We start from the raw sequence: 23519 nt of genomic DNA, 5'->3' as shown, positions 1-23519 counted from the left end.
ATATTTTGAATATTAACCTCTTATCTGATATATCATTTGCAAATATCTTCTCTCATTCAATAGGTTGCCTTGTCATTTTGTTGATGATTTCCTTCAGTATGTAAAAGCTTTTCATTTTGATGTAGTCCCAGTAGTTTAATTTTGCTTTTGTTTCCATGGCCTGAGGACACGTATTTAGAAAAATGTTTTGTGGCTGATGGCAAAGAAATTACTATCTATGATTTCTTCTAGGAAGGAATTTTATGGTTCCAGGTCTCACATTTAGGTCTTTAATCCATTTTGAGTTTATTTTTGTATATGGATAAGAAAGTGACCCAGTTTCATTCTTTTGCATATAGCTGTGCAGTTTTCCCAGCATTATTTGGTGAAGGGACTACCTTTTCCCCATTGCATGTTCTTGCCTCCTTTGTCATAAATTAATTGACCATATCATCATAGACTTATTTCTGGCCTCTGTTTCGTTACATTGATCTGCGTGTCTATTTTTATCCCATACTATTCTTTACTTTTGATCACTACAGCTTTGTAGTATATCTTGAAATCTGGGATTGTGATACCTCAGCTTTGTTCTTCTTTCTCAGGATTCCTTTGGCTATTTGGGGTCTTTTGTGGTTCTATACAAATTTTAGGATTATTTGTTCTAGCTCTGTGAAAATGTTGTTGGTATTCTGATAGCGATTGCATTAAATCTGTAGATTGCTTTGGGTAGTATGGACATTTTGACAGTTGAAAAACTTTTTTTTTTTTTAAGATTTATTTATTCATGAGAGAGAGAGAGACAGAGAGACAGAGAGACAGAGAGGCAGAGACATAGGCAGAAGGAGAAGAAGGCTCCCTGCAGGGAGCCCGATGTGGGACTTGATCCCAGGTTCCCAGGATCACACTCTGGGCCGAAGGCAGACGTTCAACCACTGAGCCAGCCAGGTGGCCCAACATTGTTTTTGCTAACCTATGAGCATGGAATATCTTTCCATTTGTGTTATCTTCAATTTCTTTCATCAGTGTTTTATAGTTTTCAGAATGCAGGTCTCACCTCTTTGGTTAGGGTTTGTTTTTGTTTTTGGTGCAGTTTTAGATGTGCTTGTTTTCTTAATTTCTCTTTTTGCTACTTCATTATAGGTATATAGAAATGCAACAGAATTCCGCATATTGAATTTGTATTCTACAACTTTACTGAATTCATTTACCACTTTAGTAGTTTTTTGGTGGAGTCTTTAGGGTTTTTTTATATAAAGTATTATGTCACCTGCAAATGGTGAGTTTTACTTCTTCCTTACTAATTTAGATTCCATTTATTTCTTTTTGTCTGATTATTGCGTAAAAGTACTATGCTGAATAAAAATGGTGAGAGCAGACATCTTGTCTTGTTCCTGATATTAGAGGGAAAGATCTCAGTTTTTCACCATTGAGTATGATGTTAGCTGTGGGTTTTTTACATAAGGCCTTTATTATGTTGAGGTATATTCCTTTTAAACCTACTTTGGTGAGAGTTTTTAACATGCCTTTAACATGACCTGCCTTTGGCTCAGGTCATGATCTCATGATCCCAGGGTCCTTGGATCAAGTCCTACATTGGGCTCCCTCCTGCACGGGGAGCCTGTTTCTCCTTCTTTCTCTACCTCCACCACCCCCATCTCTGAAGAATAGGTAAATAAAATATTTTTTAAAAAAAAACTATAAAAGGTTCAACATTATGCTGGATTGCAATTAAGAATGAGATTATATAGCTCTGATTTAAAGAATTTTTGAAGATTCAGTGAAACATCTTGTGAATGCTTATATATCAGTAATGAAACTAGTCTCACACATAATCACAGGTAGTATAATTTTTTTAAAAATTTGAGCGAAGTAGTGGCCATTAGATTATTTGTAACAATACTGCTAGGAGAGTAATAAGCATGAGGTTAAAAACATTTTTTATAGTTAATTTTTGTAAACAAAAGATTTTCACAGTTTATTTTATACAGTTTTTAAGCAAAGTAAATCTATTTTTAAAAGCATTAATTTGTAGGAATATGAGTATCATATTGATCCCATGATAATTTAGTACTGTTAGCATTTTATATTATACTGTTCGAAGTTTTTGAGAGTGGTTTGCTTTTATTGTGAAATTTTATCAGCCAAGATGGGGATGTGTATCAGTGAAGGTTTAATCAAAGAAATAGAACCTCAAGGAGCCAACACCAAGCATCTCTGTGGGTCAGATTCTTCTGAGTAATGCTTGGCCCCATTTTCCACTACAGTAACCACACCCACCTGATCTTTGGTGATTAAGTGCTGTCACTTGGTCCCTGCCACCCTGGAGTCCCATAATCCTTATTGCATTTAGGAAACCTAGCCTGATGGTAGTGCAGACCCTTCCCACTCTAATTTCTGACCTACAGAGAAGAGTTACCACAAAGCTCTTCAAGGATGCCAGAGTTCCTCTCACAGATTTCTTATAGTTGTGGTGAAAAGTGTGTTCTCTGGATCCTCCAGGGCAGGTAAGCAAATCTTAAAGGATCAGCGCATTCTTATTCCTGTCTCCCTAAGCCTTTAGATATCTTCCTCTTATGGTATACCAAGGAAGTCAGGAGTTACAACTTCATTTAGTTGAAGTTGGATCCACCTTTGGATTCATATGTTAACAAACCAAACAAACTGAACTCTGCTCTTCTCTCTCTTCTTTTCATTTTTAAAGACTTTATTTGTGAGAGACACAGAGAGAGAGAGGCAGAGACATAGACAGAGGGACAAGCAGGCTCCCTGAGGAGCATGGTGTGAGACTCAATTCCAGGACCCTGGGATCATGACCTGAGCCAAAGGCAGATGTTTACCCACTGAGTCACCCAGGTGCTCCAAATTGAGCTTTCCTTAACTATGCCAGCTAAACATGGAATGCCAGGATCTCTGCTTAGCTGATAGCAATAAATCTGGCCTGATTCTACTGTGTATTCCTTCTACCTTGCTCCTCCACCATTAACAGTAAGTTCTAAGATGGTCCCCAGCCTCCAACTACGAGACAGTTTCTAGGCACAGGTAGGGGAAATGTCGGAAGAGCCTGGTACACTAACTGAGTTAAGGAGAAGAAGGTGAAGGTCTGGGGATTTCAAGGTGGCTAGAATTCACAGGATAAAGTGCCAGAGAGGAGAGACTTCCACAAACAGAAGTCTGGAGGTCTGCAGAGGATCCCTTGTGAATATTCAGCTGATTTTGATCAGCTTTTTCATATGAGGAAACTGCCTAAGGCAAAGAAAGAATCATCTTAGTGGATTAGAAGGAACAGTGAAGGCATAAAAACAGGACGTTCTACCACCCAGGCTGGAAAATCTCATGATTCACTCAAGCAGTGAGTAGAATACTTTTAGAAGAATCTCTCCTCAGTAATGGGGAATACTTAACCCCAGAGTACATGTCACTCCAGTCCTTTGTGACAAATCTTTTTTTTATATATAGATTTTCTTTCTTTATTCCTGAGACACACACACACACACACACACACACACACACATAGGCAGAGACACAGGCAGAGGGAGAAGCAGGCTCCATGCAGGGAGCCCAACAGGGGACTCGATCCCAGGTCTCCAGGATCACGCCCTGAGTCAAAGGTAGATGCTCAACTGCTGAGCCACCTAGGCATCCCAAAAAATGCCTTTGTGACAAATCTTAAAAGCCAGATCCAAAAGAATCAAACTATTTCCAACTAATTTGTGTTCCAGGATAAAGTTCAAAAATGTTCATAGGAGTACAAAAATATACAGCACCAAGTAAGATAATAATCACAATGTCTGGCATCCAGTCAAAGATTACTAGGCAAGCCAAGAAACAAGAAAATACACCCTGAAATGAGGAGGAAAAATAAGCCAATTTAAACTGATACAGAACTTACCCACATGTTAGAAATAGCAGACAGGGACATTAAAACAGTTGTAACTGTATTCCACATGTTCAAAAAGTTAACTAGAGACAGGAAGATATAAAAAAATACCTATTTGAATTCTGAGTGATGAAAAATTCAATACAAGAGAGAAAAGATTCACTGAATGAGATTAATGGCAGATTCAATAAGAGAGAAGAGGGTTTCCTTAATGCTTTGGTTGGTTAAGTGTCTGACACCTGATTTTGGCTCAGGGTCATGGGATTGAGCTCTATATCACACTTCGTGCTCAGTTGAGATTTTACTTAAGATTCTCTTCCTCTTCCTCTGCCCCCCCCCAAATCAATCAATCAATCAATAAGAGAAGAAAAGATTAGTGAACTCAAGGCATTGCAATAGAAGTTATCCAAATGTAGAACATGGAGAAAAAAGAATTTTTGAAAAACAAAAGAAGCATTAGTGAGCTATAGGGGAGAAGTTCAAGAAGCCTAATATATGCGGAATTGGGGTCCCTAAAGGAGTGGGGATGAATAGAAAAAATATTCAAAAATAGAGAGTAGATCTTAAAAGTTCTTATCACAAGAAAAAATATTTTGTGACAAGGTCTGATGGTGGACATTAAGTAGACTTATTGTGGCAATCAGTTTATAATGCATATATATATCCCAGATCATTATATTATACATCTGAAACTAATGTAGTATTATTTGTTGGGGCACCTGGATGGTGCATTTGGTTAAGTGTCTGATTCTTGGTTTCAGCTCAGGTTGTGATCTCATGAATCATGAAATGGGGCTCTGTGCTCACCGTGGAGTCTGCTTGGGTTTCTTTCTCCCTCTGCTCCTCCTCCCACCCTTGTGAACTCTCTCTCATTCTTCTCTCTCTGAAATAAATAAGTCTTTAAAAATATATGCAATGCTATATGTCAGTTGAATCTCAGTTCAAAGAAAAAGAACTAATAGCCAGTTTTTTATTTTTTTTTTTCAAAATTGGGTCGAAACTGTAAACCCACAGATCCGAGAAGCTTAGTACACACAGGATAGGAAATATGTAGAAAAACACACAAGCATTTTGTGGGACTTTTACATATGTGTGAAAAAAATAGTATAAAGGTGAGGAGGGAGTTATACAATGCAAAGCTCTTAAAGATATGTGAAAAAGTATGTGTCTTGAAGGCAAATTGCTGTAAGCTAAACTGTATACTATAAACACTAAAGCAACCACTAAAATAAAAGAGTTGGTTAATAAGCTAACAAACGAAATAAAAAGTCATGCAAAGCACCTAATTATCCAAAAGAAGGCAGAGAAAAGAAAGAAAAGGGGAACAGAGAATAGATGCAACATAAAGAAAACAAATAGCAAGCTTTTATGACTCCTTTCAATTTCTTATTTGAATTTCTTGTTCATTTGTTTTGTCTATTTTCTATAAGACTGGTTCCTTGGTTTGTGGGATTTCTTCATATAGTAATTCTTTTCTGCTTTGAATGGCTAATATTTTATTCCAGTCTGTTGGTTGTCTTTGCTTTTTTAGTTTTAATGAGTGTCTTTTTATTTTTTTTTATTTTTTAAAAATATTTTTATTTATTTATTTATTAGAGACAGACAGAGAGAGAGAGAGAGAGAGAGAGGCAGAGACACAGGCAGAGAGGGAAGCAGGCTCAATGCAGGGAGCCTGACGTGGGACTTGATTCCGGGTCCCCAGGATCATGTCCTGGGTCGAAGGCGGCGCTAAACCGCTAAGCCACCGGGGCTGTCATTTTATTTTCTCTTTTTAAAAAATGCAGAATTGTTGGCTTTTTATCTTGTAAACTCTGTTGTTTTGTTTTCTTATGTGGTGTCTAGGGTTTCTTTAAAAGATTGCTCTGGCCCCACAATTCTGAAATTATTTTCCTGTGTTTTTCTAAAACATTTATAGGTTTACTTTTTTATGTTTAGGTAATTGATCCCAAATGTACTTTTAAGTAGGGTATGAAGCATAAAAATCTAACTTTATTTTTTCCAAATGAATAATCATTTCTTCAGCAGCAATTTTTGAATGTTCAGTATTTCCCCTCACATGTGAAGTATCCTCCTCCTCCCCACTACTATGGACATGGGTCTGTTTATTCATCTCTTCTGTTTCATGAGTCTATTGGTCCCTTTTTAAGTGAATACAATGACATTTCAGTTAGTCTAGCCTTATGATAAATAAGTCACTCTTATTTTTTTCATAAATTTTGCTACTTGTGTTTATTTTCGGGAAATTTTTGAATCACTTTGTAATGTTTTACATTGATAATAATTTGATTTGTTGTGGCTACCTTGATTTTATATATTAACTTCTGGACAAATGATATCTTCATTACTGAGAGATGGGAATACATTTTCTGTTATAATTTCTGGAAGGATATTGTGCGTTGATGTTTTATCTGGCTACAACACAACATAGTGACCTGTTGTGGTGGATTTGACTAAATGTCTGTTAGATATTTCAAGAGAAGTTTTCTGGGCAAATTTCTTCCATTAAGTTTTTGATTCTATCTCTTCTCCTATTTTTCTGCCTTCTAGAATTTATCCTAATTGGAGTAGGTAGAAGGATACTCTACATGCTAAGTTGATGCCAAATAATTCTTAACACTTAAAAATATATATATTTTCCTTTTTCTTCCTTACTGCCTGGGATATTTCTTCTGTTGTATTTTCTGGATAACTAATTTGGGCTTCAGCCACCTTTCTTCTACTATCTGACCCTTCTGCTGAATGTTTCATTTTGACAGCATGTTATTTTCAGAGAACTCTCTTGTTCTCTAATTGCTTCTTTTTCATAGCAATATGTTCACAGTTTGTGAAGCACTCATTGTATGGATGCTGTCTCCTTCAGGGGTATTAATTAGAATTTTATTTATCAGGTTTCCTCATTCCTCTGTATTCTTACCTCCCCCATAGGTCAGTTGGTCTCTTTACTCATCTAGCTTTTCAGAAAATTTGTTTTACTCAGTATGTCAAGCCATCCTTGATTAACCTGTTTATATTTACAAAGGAAGGACTGTGTTGATGTGGGTAGGTGGCTGGTATGGTTGCTTGCCTGGTGTCTTGTGTTTTCTTGTCTGAGGTGGCATGCGGCTGTTCATATTTCCTGCCACCCCCACCTGTGTAGACCTGCCCCAGGATGGAAAGACCATCTTTGGGATCTGTGAGAGCAGAAGGTCTGTGTGGACTGGAGGATCTATGTCAGGCCTCCTGGGAGAGGCGGCCAGTTCAGGGAGGATCGCTCAAACTTATTTTCCACCAGGCAGACCTGGATTTTCCAACTTTAGTGTCCATTGTGAAGGTTCTGAGGTACCTCGAGCCATGCTTGCCCTGGGCTGATGATGATGATGGTGACAAAGCAATTATTAACATTTATCAATTATTCTCCACGTTCCAAATACTCTCCTAAGGACCATCCTATGAAGTGAGTCCAACAGGGTTTAGTTGTGCCCAAAGTTTTACAGCTTGTGAGTAGCAGAGCTCAGGTTTAAACCCAGGTAATATGCCCTTGCTCTTAACCTCTAGGCCAGTCTCTTACCTGTACATCAGACCCACCTGAGGCATTTAAAAAAAAATACTAGTCCAGACCTGGGGCATCCTTTCCATTTAGCTTCTGTACTAATGAGTGTGGTTGTAAAATACACTATGTGCCAGGCCCTTTTCAAGTATTCTCACTGCTTTGTTCTCGTGACACCCCAGTGGGGCACTTCTGATACCATCCAACCCAAAGGAGGAACTGAGGCACAGGACAGGAGTGGAGAGGGGGGCAGTAAACAATAGGCTAGACTCCAGCTCGGACTGATGGGGTCTGTGCTCCTAATCACTGTGCCACGCTGCCTTCATTGAGATCTTTAAATTTAGCAGCAACAAATTTCTTTAGCTTACTGAAGCATAAATTCAGCTTCCTTAGCACGTCAGGCTAAGCCTTACTGCAGCACAGCATCAGACTAAATAAAATGCTTTTATGTCCAATTCATTATTTCATGATTTCCTTTTCATTAGAAGCTGCCAGAAAGAGGAAGATTTTTTTCTTTTTTCTTTTCTTTTCTCAAAAAAGGCAGCTTCCATGGTCTTGCATTCATTCCAGCAGGTGTTGGGGTGGTTTTTAGCTGCCGGGACCATTCCAGCCGTGATAAACCCAGGTACGTGGTACCAAGAGCTGTGATGAGCTCTCCCACTGTGCTTGGCACTGGCCAGAACATCACCAGTCTTTTGGAGCTTAATTCATTGGAGCTGCCCCAGGAGTGGTACTAATAGGTGTTTACTAATTACTCCCAAATGTCGGGGCGCCTGGGTGGCTCAGGTAATTGAGCATCCCACTCTGGATTTCTGCCCAGGTCATGATCTCGGGGATCATGGGATCAAGCCCCATGCAGGGCCCCCCAGGTTCAGCAGGGAGTCTGCTGGAGATTCGGTCTCTTCCTCGCTCTCTGCCCCTTCCCCCATAAGCAAATAAATCTTTAAAAAATGAATAGTGTTTTTTAAAAAAATAAAAAAATAATTACTCCCAAGTTGAGACCAACCAGCCCTCTATATCTCTACCAAGTATAAATGGCTGATTCTTATAGTGCCAATTTTATTGGAAACCTACAGACAAATGATGAAAGAAACAGCTTTCATTGTTCTTCAATTCAGCTTGAATTCTGTTTTTTATTGTTTTTTCTCACTGCAGTATTTAGTGAAACATACAAGTGCCAAGGAATTGGAAATAGTATGATGAATGGACTTCAACCTGGATTAGGGTGGGTTTTTTTCCCCTCTCTTTTCATTGCTACGGCAATCATTTCCCAATATAAGAAAACTTAAAATCTTACACTACATATATTAGCTTCTTTTTAAAAAGTGTCTGTGAATTTTTGTATTAACAGAAATGTTTCCTGCTGTGCCCATCAGAAGTTCAGTTTTGGTTTCACTATAGATGCATATGTTTGGTGATATTTTGTGGAAAAAAAGTCTTTGAATTTCTTTAACCTTTAATATGAGTTATAGAAAGCCTGTAGGGCTTTCTTTCAAGCTCATGAATTGAGCTCAAATATAACTTTAATATGCTATTTAAAAATATAGGTGAGTTAAAGGTTAATATATTTAATGTAAATGTATTTGGAGTCATTATTTATTCAGAAAATTCATTATAAATCCACTTTGGGGATTTCTTACAGTCAAGATCATGACCTCTCTTCGAGAGAATGTATTTTGCTTGATTACATTAAAGATGAAGCCTTCATTCCTTGAGTGCTGAAGAGGATTCGAAGGAAGGAAGGAAGATGTGCAGAAATTTGTACAGGTCCTTGAAACAATGCTGACTCTTACTCTGTTGATAAAGCAGCCTAAGTAGCTAAAACCCTTTATCTTGTTTATAAAGATAGACTAATATGCTCATCTTTAAACTTACTACTAACATTATTAAATTTCATTAGGGATAGGTAGTCTTCCCAGAAAACCAAGACTGACACAGACTAATTGAAGTAGAGTATAAGAAAAGCACTCAAGGCCAAGTGAAATTAACAATGGTCATTGGTAAAATACCCATTTTTATTAAAACACGACAGTGTGATTTTTAAAAAAATATTTGCTTGAGTCTTTTACTTCTCAGTGTAAATTCTTTTGTTTTGATCCATCAGGCACATTTTTAATTGAAAATGTAATAAAACTTACTTTCTACGAGAGACAATGAGCTTGGACAAGAAAATTAAAAACAAGGTAGACAAAGATATCTAATAAGGTGGTCATGCACCTAAAAGCGTAATGAATTAAAGGCATCACTTTGAATTGCAGCTGGAAATGACTGTAATAGGTTTTCCCCTGGTTGCTGCTTTTGACTGGCTGTTGAGAATCTTTTTAGAGAGATGGAATTATTTCCAGAGGCCAGTCTGGGGAATTTTGCTCTCTCAAAGAGCGCAGAGTCCAGAGAGCAATAAGGTCCATACAAATAGCACTGATGACTGTCAGTGGTCTTTGGGAGCTCAAGAGTCTCATGGAGCATGCATACCTTCATGTTGCAGATATCCAGTATGTGTATCTGCTTGGAGTCCTGGACTCTTTCTATGTATCTATTGATGGCATGAGTGGTTTACTTGTAATCCATGTCCATTGATTAACAGATGAGTTGCATGTAGCTGAATCCCCAGACCCTGATCGATTTCTTCATTATGATAAACCCAGTATCTAGTATTCCCAGTTGTGGGCATCAGCAAAGTGTAGGATGTTTCCAGAAGAGAAGGTTTTACTGGTGGCTACTGAGGCTTCAATACATGTTTCCTGGTATGCTTCAGTAGATGACCTTAGTGTGTATAACCCTGGGCAGATTCTGTCTTAGAGCCAGGTCTTTATTGTGTGTGTCCTGGATGCATAGAAAACATGGTCAGCAAGCCGTAACGCTCAGAACTGTCATGTAATGAAGCTCAGAGTCTGTGATGCCAAGGAGTCCTCCAGATCACATAATACACTGTGCCAGTACCTGAGCTGAGAGATGAGTTGGGAACAAAGGAGCATAAGATACGGTCTTGCCTTCAAATGTTTAGAATCTAGATGAGGAGATGATATGAGTTGGAAAAATATAAACAGCAATCAAAGCATTCAAAAAGTAATAGAAGATAATAGGAAATAGTTGCAAGTTAGAACTTAAGAGAAGAATTACCCATAATTTTTATTTTGAAAGATGAAAGGAGATGATGCTTTGCAGGTACTTTTCATGTAGTAGCTCATAGCAGCCCTCCAAGACAAGTATTCACTGTTCCCAGTGAAAAATGAATTCTTTCCAAAAGTAACATGTAATTGGCCAAGGTCACATGAGTGGTAATTGTCAAAGTTTGGATAGAAAAGTCTAGGTCCATCTGCTTCTAAAGGGTCTGCTCTTTTCATTATGTCCTGCTGCCTCCACCTGGGTTGAAGTGGGGAAAGATTGATTCAGACGGCATCTTCTAGGAAGAGTGGGATTCAACCTGTATATTAGATGGGTAGAATTTGTGCACGTGGATTGGAGAGTAGAATCCTTGCCAGCAAGCAGAACAACATCCACAAAATCCAAGAAGCAAGAAGAGCACAAGATCCAAAGGTCCAGGAGAAACTCAACTGTAGAAACTTTTGGGAGAGAGGGATGACATTGGCTGAGTCACCGACTGGTTCCTGAATCTTCTCTCTAGCTTTCCAAGTTGTCTTCAACCTTTGGTTGAGCACTTCTAGCATCAGGAGTTAGGGGACTGCCCAAACCTGCCAATCCATGGAGTAGTTTCTTTAAAGTGCTTCCTGGTGATATTGTAGTAACTGGCTCTTGACCTTATGGGGCCATATGGACCCGTTTTGGTTCAACATTGACCTAATCACCTGATGCTTATGGTCTGGAAAAGACAGAGCCTGTTGTCAGGGCAAGAGAAGCTCTGTCTTTTGATCCAAGTGGTTTAAGCAGGGTGTTCTGGTGGGTCATAGCTGACCAGGGAGGAGGTGCAGGGTGACACCTCACCTGAAAGTGGCAGTGGCATAGCCAGTGACATACTTAGTATGTGTTTTTGCTGTGCTGGCAAAGATGAGTCTTGCAAATTTCATAGTCTTTTGTTTATAGACATTTTTCTTTTTTTATTAAAGATTTTATTTATTCATGATAGACACACAAACACAGAGAGAGAGGCAGAGACACAGGCAGAGGGAGAAGCAGGCTCTATGCAGGGAGCCTGATGTGGGACTCGATCCCAGGACTCCAGGATCACACCCTGGGTTTAAGGCAGGCGCTAAACTGCTGAGCCACCCAGGTATCCCATATAGACATTTTTCAAAAGCATCTATAGTTAAAGGAAACGTGCAGTCTGTTTTTGATAAGAATTGTCTGATGTCCACCTTAGAAATTCCTGCCGCCTCTAAAATGCCTTTCTTTCCTAATGCACTTCCTTTGCCCTGGGGTCTTCATGGTCTTTAATAGAAAAAAGTCGTTAAGGAAAAAAAGTCTAATATGCTGAGGTAGCTGTAATATAAGAAAAGTAATAAATGAAGTGTCACTAGATTCAAACTGCATATTCTTTCAGAAAAAAAAGGCAATTACTGTTATAAAGATACAGCATTAGAAAAATTATTGCAGCTGAGAAGTATGTGGTATGTCTGTCTGTGGCACAGTTAATTTTAAAAGTATTACCAAGCATACAAATCATAAGACTAAAATGCTGAACCATATTAATTGAAAGTGAATTTAATATGCAGTTCAGAGGAACTGTCTCTACTTATCCAGCTCTAAAAAAATTGTAACTTATAGGCTATTAGTTATCAGATTTTCTTTCAGATGTCCAACCTTTTTAATGAAGAATATTACTCATGGACCTTATCTTTGATTCCTGAATAATTTTTTTTTGCTGTACAATAAGTAATGGTAACTTTGGAACATTCATATTTTACCCTGATTTTTATGTGCATTGAAATCAAATTTCTGTAGGTTCCAATTTTTAATAAAATACAAAAATTCTGATTAGCAATGAAAAGATTTCAGATTTGATTGTTCTGCTCTTCACTTTGTGTGGTTCAACTATTGATAGAAAAAAATTGATTGAAATTGATTTAAAGTAACACTGTAGATAGGCAATATTATCTAATGACTGACAAAAGTTTTTAAAATCATTCATGCTGATTATTTGCAGATTGACGTTAGGAGGAAGAATGATATTACCTGCCTTTCTTATATGTGTGGTATTACCAAACACAGATCTTTTTTTTTTTTTTTTAAGATTTTATTTAATTATTTTAGAGAGCGATAAAGAGCACAAGTGAGGGGAGGAGCAAAGGGATTGGGGAGGGAGAACCCCAGGTTGTCTCCATGTTGAGCACAGAGCCCTACACAGGGCTTAATCCCAGGACCCTGAGATCATGCCCTAAGCTAACATCAAGAGTCAGACACTCAATCGACTAAGCTGCCCAGGCGTCCCCCAAACACAGGTCTTGATGAAGTTTTTTTCTGCATACTATTAGCTATATTCTAGAACACCTGGAAAATGCAGAGGCATAACTGAGCAGACACCTGTAGAGTTCTACTTCTGCTCATAGCCACTATTAGCCTCATTTTGTCTTTTCCTACAAACAGACATTTGCTCCATGATCCATATTAGGTTCTTGCACTGAAGCTGTTTTTGCCAATTTCTCACTTCCACCACTCTTTGCTCTATTTGAATTTTATGTTCTTAAGTATATTAGTGTTCATTATTTGTGGATCATGTCACTTAGTAATAGAAAATATAATTTATTATATAATATATAATAAAATTGCCCAATTGAGTGTTTATTGCCTTTGAATTCTGCTTTGTCTAAAATTAGAGCACCACCCTCATTTCTCTTGTTCAGATTTGCCTGCTATCTTTGCGTATCCTTTATTTTTTATGTTACTGCCCTGTGATATTTTATTTCAGTATGTCTTTTAATACAAATAAATTTGCTTAAAACAGGGTGACTGTTTCTTGTAAAATCTCAGTGAGTGTGAATGATTTCAAGTTATTCTTTCTGTCTTTCTGCTTTTATGTGTTTTTCATTGGTACTTTTGATTTTTATTGTTCTTTCTAAACACGTTTCATTCAGTGTGCTTTACTCTGCCAACATTTAAAAGGTAAGCAGCCAGTTTCTTATGCTGCTGGGCAGGTACGTTTTAGAATATAGTTCATCTTTTCCATTTTAAATTGTGAAATATTTATTAGTAAAACAAAATATATGACACCTAGGATGGAATGTTATAAATTCCATATGTGAAGCATAACCTTGAAGCAAACAATGGAGAGCCCCACCAGCCAGCATAAGGGATGTAAATTACTCACCCTGGGGCCTGCTTATTCACCCCTCTCCATCTTGTCTCCTTCTCTTATTCAAAGGGGAGGTTTGAGGGTCGCCATTTATTTACAACATAATGTATATTTCCCTAATACAATACTTTTATTGTTTTTGAACTTGATATAAACGGAATCACAATCTATTCTTTTATGACTTACTTTTTTTTTTCATTTCAGTGTAGCATTAGTGGATTCATCCATGTTTGTGTGTATAGCTCTAGGTGGGTTACTTTTATTTTTTTTAAAGATTTTATTTATTAATTCATAGAGACAGAGAGAGAGAGAGGCAGAGACACAGGCAGAGGGAGAAGCAGGCATCATACAGAGAGCCTGACGTGGGACTCGATCCAGGGTGCCCAGGATCACGCCCTGGGCTGCACGCGGCACCAAACCGCTGCGCCACGGGGGCTGCCCTAGGTGGGTTACTTTTATTGCTGGTATTGCAGCAATACAATACAATAGCAATGTATTTGTCTATTCTCCTGGAGTGGAACAAGTGGGCTATTTATGTAACCTTTTTTTGCTACTATTAACTGAGCTGCTCTATTATAATACCCATCTCTTCACATACAGGAGGGTTCCTCTGGTATATGCACCCAGATATGGAATCATTGGGTCATGGGGAATGCATATCTTCACTTTCATGGAATAATGTCACATGGTTTTCCTGAAGCCAACAGACACCTAGTAGTGTCCCACCTTTTTTTTTTTTTTTTTTTTAGAACTTCATAGGGCTTGATTTGAAAACTTTGCCAGTCTGGTACATGTAACAGTATCTCTTGGTGTCAGATTGCATTTATTTTATTTCTGATGAAATTGGCCAGCTTTTATGTTTTTATTAGCCACTGTTGTTTCCCCTTCTATAATAGGTGGGTTTGTGCTTCACTCATTTTTGTTTATCTTTCTCTTATTTCTGGAAGTTATTTATATCTTCTGGAGGCTATTTCTTTGTTAAACATATGAAACTGTCTCTGTTTTGGTTTTGACTTATGATTTCCACTTTCTTTGTGGTTTTCTCTATTTATCAGTCTCTTTCTCTGTGGTTAATTTTTGTGCATGTATGTAAGAATTTTTGTTAAGAAATCCATCCTGGAGTGATATAATTAATATGGAAGAAGAGGAGTTTTCTACCATCTTCTCCCACAAAGAACACTGATTATGAGGATCAGCTACAGGTGGGCATGCCTTTGTGGAAGTCCGGGACTCCAGCAGAGAAGTTCCAGCAAACTATTGGAGCAAACACTCTCCAAGATTAGATTTGATATAGAGGGTAACCGGAACAGTTACAAGTTAACTGCTTCACCCCTCCTCAAAGGCAGCACAGCTCAGCACCAAGAGAATTGTCTTAGCCTGTGATTTCTCCCAAGGAGAAAAGTGAGATTGCGTGCAAGTGAATGTTTCTGTCATCCTCAGCTGTGTGAGATGCTTCCAGAGCCCCATTTGTTTCTAGCCCAGTCAGAATACTGAGGTGTGCTAATGACTGGAGGGTAGAAGGGGCTGGGGGAACAGCAGCCAGGGCTCTCAGAGGGCATCAATGGGACATGTATCATACTAACCGTGTCATGGACTCAGCCTGCCCACAAACCACAAGGGATGCCTTGCCTGTGATTCCCCCAACTAGCCCACCCATCTGACTAACAGGCACCCCCGCTACTCTGCATGCCTCACCCACCAACTCCCTCATCTTGTGGATGGCTTCCTTTTTGTGCCTCCATGGTGGTGAGTACAAGCCTTTGCAGACAGCTAGTGAGTACATGCAGAAATCCAGCCCCGCTCTCCAGGATCCAGAGAAAGCACATAAACTTATGATTTAGCACTGCTCTAGGGAAAACAAACGGGAGGCTTTCACTTGGACTGGCTTGATGAGATTGAGAGAGAGCAGTCTCAAGAATTCTACCTTTCCCCACTCCAAGAGGGAACAAGAAGTCTGAAACAGGTGTATCCATAGAGGGAGTCTGAGGAAGCCTCAGAATCTCTGTAGGATGACAAGGTATTTTTCTTCTGAAGCCAGCCAGTAAAGACGAGAGGATGTGACTGCTTCTTCAAATATGAAGACAGCAATTCAAGACTTTAAAGAATATGCAAAATCAAGGAAACATTCCACCACCAAAGGAACATGACAGTTTTATAGTAGCTGACCATAAAGAAATGGAGATCTGATTTGCCCGATGAAGAATCCAAAATAGTTGTTTTAAGAAGTTCAGTGAGCTACAAGAAAATACAGAAAAATATTTTAACAGAATCAGGAAAACAATATGAAAAAATGAGAAATTTAACAGATATAAATAATTCTTTTTCAATATTTTATTTATCTATTCATGAGAGACAGAGAGAAAGAGGCAGAGACATAGGGAGAGGGAGAAGCAGGCTCCCTGTGGGGAGCCTGATGTGGGAGGGACTCCATCCCAGGATCCCAGGATTATGACCTGAACCAAAGACAAACGTTCAACCGCTGAGCCACCCAGGAGCCCCAGATACAAATAATTTTTAAAAGAAACCGAGATACTAGTGCTGAAGGATAGAATGGATGAAATGAGGGGAAAATATGGTAGAGATCCTGAACATCAGACTTGATAATACAGAAGGAAGAGTCTATAAAACTGAAGATGGGTCATTTGTAATTACCCAGAGGACAACAAAGAAAAAGGGATGAAAAAATGTGGAGAAAACCTACTTAAATTCTAGAATACCATTCAAAGAAACTATGTATTTTGGGGTTCCAGGAGAAAAATAGAGGGAGAAAGAGGCAGAAAGCTTTTAAAAAGAAATAATTTCTTTTAAAAAGAAATAATGGCTAAGAACTTCCCAAATATGGGGACATATTTAAACATTCAAGTTTATGAAACCTATACATCCCCAAACAGTTTGAATCCAAAGAAAAATTCACGGAGACATATTGTAATAAAACTCTAAAATTAAAGACAACTTAAAAAAAGCAGTGAGAAAAAAATTCCTCGTATATAAGGAAACCTCTATCAGGCTTTATCAGTGGATTTCTTAACAGAAACCTCTTGCAGGCCAGGAGAGAGTGGGACGATATATTCAAAGTGAGACCTGCCAACTAAGAAGACTTTACCGGGTAAAGTTTTGCCTCAGAAATGGTGAAAGACTTTCTCAGACCAACAAAAGCTGTGGAAATTCCTTCCCACTGGACCTGCCTTACATGAAATGCTGAAAGAGGTTATTCCATCTGAAATGAAAGGACAATAATTAGCAACATAAAAACATAGGAAAGTATAAAACACACTGACAAAAGTAGTTAAATTGTCAAATTTATAATACCTCAGACTTAACTCTAGTATAAAGGCTAAAGGATAAAAAATAATAATAAAATAACTATAGGTTATTAAATAAGCCTACCAAATAAAAATAACTACAGGTACAATTTGTTCATATGTACACAATATTAAAAGTTATATTTAAAAAACAAAGACATCGGCCAGCCCTGGTGGCGCAGCAGTTTAGCACCGCCTGCAGCCCAGGGCGTGATCCTGGAGACCGGGGATCAAGTCCCACATCAGGCTCCTGCATGGAGCCTGCTTCTCCCTCTGCCTATGTCTCTGCCTCTCTCTCTCTCTCTCTCTTTGTGTGTGTGTGTCTCTCTCATGAATAAATAAATAAAAATCTTAAAAAAAATAAAAACAGACATCAAAAACAATGTGAGGGGGAGTAAAATGGTAGAATGTTATCTATAAGGTGTTTTGTTAAGCCTCATGGTAACCACAAGCAAAAACCTACAGGTACAAAAAAAGGTAAAGAGAAGGGAATCAGGGGCACCTGGGTGGCTCAGTCAGTTAAGTGTCTGACTCTTGATTTTGGCTCAGGCCACAATCTTGATTGTGGGGATCAATACCACAATTTTCCATACCACTATGGAAAATCATCAGTTCACAAAACACAACAAGATAGGAAGAAAGGAACAAGGAACTATAAAACAGCCAGAAAACAATAAGATGGAATTAGTTAGTTCTTATCTAGGAATAATTATTTTAAATGTATATACATTAAATTCTTTAATTAAAAGGCATTGAGTGGATGAATGGATAAAAAAAAAAAAGCAAAACTCAACTTTAGGCTGCCTGTAAGAAACTTGTTTTAGGATTAAAAATACACACAGGCTGAAAGTGGAGGTGTGGAAAGTGATATTCCAGGCAGCTGGAAACCAAAAGAGAGCAGAGGTAGGTATACTTATAACAGACAAAGTACAGTTTAAGTAAAAAAATGTCACAAGAGACAAAGAAGGTCATTATATAAAGAAAGGCATCAACTCATCAAGGTGATGTAAGTTGTAAATATATATGTACCCATCCTTAGAGCATATATATAAAGCAAATGCTAAGTCTACAGCCCTAAAGGAAGCAATAGACAATAATACAGATCTAGCGGGGGATTTTAGTACTTCAGTTTCAACAATGGATAGATCATCCAGACAGAAAATCAATAAGGAAGTGCTGGACTTGAACTATGCTTTAGACCAAATGGACCTAACAGACATGTACAGAATATTTCATCCAACAGCAACAGAATTCACATTCTGCTTAAGTGCATCCTAAACATTCTCCAAGATAGACCATATGTAAGGTCACAAAACAAGTCTTAGCAAATTTCAGAAGATTGAGATTATACCGTATATCTTTTCTGATCATCATGATGTGAAACTAGAAATTAATAGCAGGAAGAAAATGGCTATTTATGCTATTTATGAAAATTTCACAAATACGTGGAAATTAAACAACACATTCCTGAAAAATTAGTCAGTCAAAGGAAAATTCACACAGGATATCAAAAAGTCTTGAAATAAATGAAAATGGAAACACAACATTTAAAAACTTAAGAAAATTTAAAAAAGCAGTTCTAAGATATAAATTTATAATAATAATAGCCTACTTGAAAAAAGGGAAATCTCTCAAATAAACAACCTAACTTTATACCATATGGAACTAAAAAAAGAACAAACTAAACCCGAAGTTTTCAGAAGGAAGGAAATAAGAAAGATTGGAGCAGAAGTAAATGAAATAGATATAAGAAAACATTAGAAAAGATCAATAAAGCTAACAGCTTTTTTTGAAAAGATAAAATTGACAAATCATTAGCTAGACAAACAGAAAAAGTGAGAATAAATGAAATCAGAAATGACTAAGGAGACTTTATAACTGATACCACAGAAATACAAAGGATTTTAAGAGACTACTATGAAAAATTTTCTGTCAGCAAATTGAATAACTTAGAAGAAATGGATAAATTTTTAGAAACATACAACCTACCAGATTGCGTCATGAAGAAATAACAAAATCTGAACAGAATATTAGCAAGTAAGGAGATTTAATCAGTTATCAAAAACTTCTCAACAAAGAAAAGCCCAGCGCTAGATGGTTTCTCTGGTGAATCCTACCAAACATTTAAGAAGGAGTAATGCTGATCCTTCCCAAGCTCTTTCCAAAAGATTGGAGAGGAGGGAACACTCCCAGACTGATTCTGCAAGACCAACATTACCCTGATACTAAAGTAACGTAAGGACACTGTAAGAAAAAATTACATGTCACTGTTTCTGATCAATATGGATGTAAAAGTTCTCAACAAAATCTAGCAAACCAAATTCAACAGTATATTAAATAGATCATATGCAATGATCAAGTGGGATTTATCTCTGGAATACAGGGATGATTCAACATAAGCCAATCAATAAATGTGATACACCAAACTAACAGAATTCAGGATGAATATCATGTAATCACCCCAATAGATGCAGAAAATATATTTAACAAAATTCAATATCCTTTCATGATAAAACACAACAAATTGGGTTTTAATTTTTTTTTTTATGATAGTCACAGAGAGAGAAGCAGAGACATAGGCAGAGGGAGAAGCAGGCTCCATGCACCAGGAGCCCGACGTGGGATTCGATCCCGAGTCTCCAGGATCACGCCCTGGGCCAAAGGCAGTCGCTAAACTGCTGCGCCACCCAGGGATCCCACAAATTGGGTTTAGAAGAAATGTATCTCAACATAATAAACGCCATATGTGACAAGGCCACAGCTAACATCATACTCCATGGTAAAAGTTTAGAAACTTTAACTCTATGATCAGGAACGAGGCAGGAGTACCCACTCTTCATCTGTTTGCAGATGACATGATCTTACAGAAGTTCAAATGGCTCTACCGAAATACTGTTAGAACTAAAAAATGAATCCAGTACAGTTTCAGTAGACAAAATCAACATATAAAAATCAGTTGCATATGTACAACTAATTATGACCTATTTGTAAAAGAGGTAAAGAAGACAATCTCATTTACAGTAACATAAAAAATAATAAAATATTTAGGAATATATTTAAGGAGGTGAAGGATCTGTATGCTGAAAACTAGAAGATATTGATTTAAAAAATTGAAGATTTAGAAAGACATTCCATGTTCACTATAAGAATAAATATCATTAAAGTAGCTATACTACCCAAAGTCATGTAGCCATTCATTGAGATCCCTATGGAAATGGCTTTTTTTCACAGATAGAAAGTCAATCCTAAAATTTGCACAGAACCACAAAAGACCCTGAGTAACCAAAGCAATCCTGAGAAAGAACAAAGCTGGAGGCCTCACACATCCGGATTTCAAACTGTATTACAAAATTATAATCATCAGAACAGTATGGCCATTGACATAAAAATAGACACATGGACCAACAGAACAAAATTAAGAGCCAAGAAATCAACCCATGAATATATGGTCAACTAATATTTGACAGAGGAATCAAGAATATTCAATGAGGAAAGGACAATCTATTTAATAAATGGTTTGGGAGAACTAGATATTTATATGCAAAATAAATAATTGGACCTTTATCTTATACCACTCAGAAAATTAACTCAAAATGTCAACACCAAAAAAACAAATAATTTGATTAGAAGATAGGATAGGCAGAGGACCCTAACAGATATTTCTTCAAAGATAGGTACATGATACATGTACCTATAGATCATGTACCAATAGATACATGAAAAGATACTCAACATCACTAATCATCAGGGTGATGCAAATCAGAGCCACAGTAAGATATCATCTTACACCTGTCAGAATGGCTAGAATTAAAAACAAGCTATAGTAAGTATTGGTAAAGATGTAGAGAAAAAGGAACTCTCATGCATTGTTGGTGGGAATGCAAATTGGTGTAGCCACTGTGGAAAACAGTATGAAGGTTTCTCAAAAAATTAAAAATAAAATTACCATATGATCCAGTAATTTCTTTACTGGGTATTTACCCAGAGAAAACAAAAACACTAACTCAAAAAGATACATGTACCCTATGTTTATTGCAACATTATTTACAATAACCAAGATATGAAAGCATCTCAAGTATCCATCAATAGCAGAATGGACAAAGATGTGATATATGCATACAAATGAATATTACTCAGCCATAAAACCAAATGACATCTTGCCATTTGCAACAACATGGATGGACCTAGAAGGTAAAATGCTAAGTGAAATAAGTCAGATTAAGAAAGACAAATACCATATGATTTCACTCATTTGGAATTTAAGAAATAAAACAAATGAACAACAAAAAAGAGACAAAAATCCAGACTCTTACACAGAGAAAAGCTGGTGGTTGCCAGAGGGGAGATATGTGGGTTTATGGGTAAAATAAAGGGGATTAAGAGTACACATATTTTGATGAGCACTGAGTAATATATAGAATTGTTGAATCATTATATTGTACACTTGCAACTAATATAACACTGTATGTTAATTATATTTCAATAAAAAAGAAAAATAACTCAAAATGGATTAAAGACTTAAATGTAAGACCTGAAACATTAAAACTCCTGGCAGAATAGTTATGAAGAAAGATCATGGGTCTTGGCAATGAGTTTTTGGATATGACACCAAAAGCACAAGCAGCAAAATAAAAATAAATAAATAAAAAACAAGTGGCAGCATCTAACAAGAAGCTTATGAACAGTTAAAAAATTTAAAAAATGAAAAGACAGCCTATGGAATGGGGGTGGGGGAACATTAGCAAACCATATATCTTATAAGGAGTTAATATTAAAAATATAGAGGAAACCCATATAACTCAATATCAAAACAGATGATATAATTAAAATGGACAAAGGACCCAAACAGACATTTTCCAAAGAAAAGGGCCAACAGGAACATGAAAATGTTTTCAATAGTCCTTATCATCAGGCAAATGCAAACCAAAACTATAATGAGATATCACCTCACACCTGTTAGAATGGCTATTATCAAAAAGACAAGAGATAAGTATTGGTCAGGGTGTGGAGAAAAGGGAACCCTTGTGTACTATTGGTGAGGATGCAAATTGGTGCAGCCACTATGGAAAACTGTATGAAAGTTCCTCAAAAAGTTAAAAATGGAACTACCATATGATTCAGCAATCCCTCTTCTGGGTATATATCCAAAGGAGATGAAATCACTTTCTTGAAGAGGTATCTGTATTTCCAGTTTCACTACAGCATTATACATAATAACCAAGATGTGTAGATAGTCTAAGTGTGCACAAATGGGTGATATCATAGAGATAGCATGCACACATGTGCGTACATACACACACACACACAAACACACTGGAATATCATTCAGCCATAAAAAAAGAAGCAGGGGGATCCCTGGGTGGCTCAGCGGTTTAGCGCCTGCCTTTGGCCCAGGGCGTGATCCTGGGGTCCTGGGATTGAGTCCCACATCGGGCTCCCTGCATGGAGCCTGCTTCTACATCTGCCTGTGTCTCTTCCTCTCTCTCTCTCTGTCTCTCATGAATAAATACAATCTTAAAAAAAAAAAGAAGAAGAAGCAAACCCTGTCATTTGTAGCAACATGGCTGAATCTTGAGGGCATTGTGGTAAGTGAAATAAGTCACAAAAACAGACACATACTGCATGAACTCACTTATATGTGGAATCTACAAAAGCCGAAATTATAGAAACAGAGCATAGGTTGATGGTTACCAAGGGCTGGATGTGGGGGAAATGAAAAGATGTTGTAGTACGCTTTGATACTAACTTTCAGTTATAAGATGAATAAGTTTTGGGGAATTGGTGTACAGCATCATTACCATAGTCAACAATGCTGTATTGTGTATTTGAATGTTGCTAAGAGATTAGATCTTAAATGTCCTTACCATACACATACAAAAAAGTAATTATGTGGGATTGTTACCTGACCTTATTGTGTCAGTCATTTTGCAGTATATATGGGTATTAAATCATCATGTTGCATACCTTAAACTTACACAATGTTATGTAAATTGTAACTCAATAAAGTTGGTAGACAAAAGAAAAACCCTTTCCTACTTTTGAGGTCATAAAAATATTCTTTTTTTTTCCTTCAAAATCTGAAGTTTTGCTTTTCACATTCAAGCATTTATTCCACTTGGAATTGAATTTTGTGTATGCTTTGAGGTAGGAATTCTCTTTCCTTTCTCTTTTTAATGTGGATAACTAACTATATCAGCATCATAGCCTGTTCTTTACCCAGGGAGCTACAATGCCCACTTTGTCATAAATGTTTCCATCTCTTTCTCTTTTTCTCTCTCCCTCTCCCTCTCTCTGTCTGTTTCTGGGCAGTCCATTCTATTCCTTTGGTTCATTTTGTTTGTTTCTCTATTATAATGTACCTTTGAGAATGAGTGATATTCTACCTTCTTCTTTTCTCCAGAAATATCTTGACCATTCTTGGCCCTTTGTTCTTTCATGGAGACTTTAGAATCAGCCTGTGAAATTTCATGAAGGTCTTTTTTGGGATTTTTATTGGAATTTTATTATGTCTGTATATCATTTTAGACAGAATGAACATCTTTATGATACGGAGTAGTCCTGACCATGAAATACTATGTCATTCCATTT

The 23519-nt window shown here is 37.2% G+C and overlaps 1 protein-coding gene and 1 long non-coding RNA gene across 4 annotated transcripts in view; both read left to right on the top strand.

Moving 5' to 3' along the window:
• Positions 1–23519, top strand: part of ENTREP2 (endosomal transmembrane epsin interactor 2) — a 451852-nt gene that overhangs the window by 199527 nt on the left and 228806 nt on the right. The gene's annotated exons all lie outside the window — the stretch shown is intronic.
• Positions 2290–8772, top strand: LOC140615959 (uncharacterized). The gene is made up of 3 exons (XR_012016475.1): positions 2290–2483; positions 8538–8607; positions 8734–8772. It is a non-coding gene; the product is annotated as an uncharacterized lncRNA (long non-coding RNA).

The sequence above is a fragment of the Canis lupus genome, chromosome 2 (assembly GCF_048164855.1).
Source record: "Canis lupus baileyi chromosome 2, mCanLup2.hap1, whole genome shotgun sequence".
Classification (NCBI taxonomy): domain Eukaryota; kingdom Metazoa; phylum Chordata; class Mammalia; order Carnivora; family Canidae; genus Canis; species Canis lupus.
The sequence above is the reverse complement of the archived record's forward strand: the minus strand, read 5'-3'. Positions and strand labels throughout refer to the sequence as shown.